The 1,833-nt window shown below is 40.6% G+C and overlaps 1 long non-coding RNA gene across 1 annotated transcript; it reads right to left on the bottom strand.

Moving 5' to 3' along the window:
* Positions 1 to 218: 218 nt before the first annotated feature.
* On the bottom strand, positions 219 to 1,632 carry LOC145421495 (uncharacterized). The gene is made up of 2 exons (XR_013902865.1): positions 1,362 to 1,632; positions 219 to 738 (listed from the first exon to the last, which is right to left on the bottom strand). It is a non-coding gene; the product is annotated as an uncharacterized LOC145421495 (long non-coding RNA).
* Positions 1,633 to 1,833: the final 201 nt, after the last annotated feature.

The raw sequence follows: 1,833 nt of genomic DNA, 5'->3' as shown, positions 1-1,833 counted from the left end.
GCTCCTGTTAAATATTCTTTAGTTTTTTGCTGTATAAATAGCTGTATTTTTTCAAAAGACACAGTAAATAAAGTAATGTTAGTAGTGGGTGATATCATGTAAACACTGTCATGATTTTGTGTAAACATTTTGTCATTTGTAAACTATAAATGACATCATCATTGTAACTGATGTGATGTTCTATGAAGTGGTTTTAATTTTAAAAAAAGAGGCAAAAATTACTTTGTTTCTTTATTCAACTTTTGAACAGCGGGACTCAGTCAGTACATATTCAGTAAATGCAAATTATTTACACGGCAGTGCACTACAGGCATAAATCTAGACCCCTAGATAAAACATGATGGCATTATAGCAGTGACGACTCCTCCACAGTAGCAGGTGGGGTTTTTCTTTTTTGAGGACGGCTCCTTTTACCTGTCACTACAGATGGTCTGTGAATGTTTTGATCAAGAGCCTTTTTTGGGCAGCTGAAGAGGAGAAGTCTATCTTATGGCCAACCTCTGGCTGTATCTTGGTCACATTACCCAGCAAAACCCAGTATGGAGGTTCATCTGTAACAGTCCTTGTGCCACGGATCAACACTGTTGCTTCTACTTTAAACAGAAGAGCAGTGACGTGGGTCCAGGTCTCTGCGACTCCGGCCATGCAGGTGCAGCGGGCGGCTTCAACCTTCCCTGTGATGCTCACAGTGACCCATGGCTGCAATGCTGGTTCATTCAGTCTTTGAGAGTGCAGGACCTGAAACACACACAGACAAAGTTCATTTAAAGACAAGAACTATGAGCCAAGGCCGACACAGATGTGTTTAATCTACTTTATCATAAATGTAACAAAGTGTTTAGAAAGTTAGCACATACATGTCATTTTTCATTTCTTTATGTGTCCATCGCTGCAGGTTATAGTGTAAACCTGCCTGTTCTCTGTCAGAAACCTGCCTGCAGAAAATGAACCTAAAGTATGTAATGCAAGGATGCCATCACTGTAGAGATGGAGAAAGCATAAAGTGACAATTATGAGTCACTTAATATGATAAGGAGATTCTGCAGGTCATTAATCAATGTATAAAACTAAAATAAAATGTATTTTTAGTGACTCAAGATACAAATATTGACGCAAGATGTATAATTAGAATTATTTATAATAAACATTAATAAATCATTGCAATTTCTTTAACCATAAAGAGTAACTAAATCCTTCAGGACAGTGTCTCATCAATGCACTGAACTCACTATGTTATCCCTCTAACAGCCTCCACATGTTCTCACTGTAATTTCCCCTCATGAATGAATTTATGCTGCACTAATGTGAATGTTCGGATGGAAATCAAACGCATTTCACTCGCAGTACTCGAGCTGACTTACCTTTGTTTGAATGACGACTTGTACGCGCTGACTCCACAGATAAGGTACGAGAATATGTCAGGCTACGTCAATAGCGGTTGGTCTTCAGGGTTTTTACTCCACGGCCGTATTTCATACGGGTCCACATTTCCAATGCAGGCTATTTTCTGCAAGTACCGCCGCTTCGCCTCTGAACGAAATCGGTCTCTATGCAGTCCGTTCTCTTTTGAGCTGCTTTTAAGCATCTTGTAATCGTCGTTCCAACATTTGGAGCCAGAGTCTGCGCAGTAGTGACTTGAGGTGGAGCGACTGTGTAACACTCCCGCCCACACACCCGCTGGACGTGACCGCAAACACGCCCCCTACACTTTTTACGTAGCACCTGTGGCTCGAGTTTTTTGCTGGTTTCCCGCGACTGACGACTCGTTTAATTAAGGTAAAAATACAACCATGTCACTGTTATAAGAAAAGACACACAGCTTATCGTCTTATA

This window comes from Astatotilapia calliptera, chromosome 17 (genome assembly GCF_964374335.1).
Source record: "Astatotilapia calliptera chromosome 17, fAstCal68.1, whole genome shotgun sequence".
Taxonomy (NCBI): domain Eukaryota; kingdom Metazoa; phylum Chordata; class Actinopteri; order Cichliformes; family Cichlidae; genus Astatotilapia; species Astatotilapia calliptera.
The sequence above is the reverse complement of the archived record's forward strand: the minus strand, read 5'-3'. Positions and strand labels throughout refer to the sequence as shown.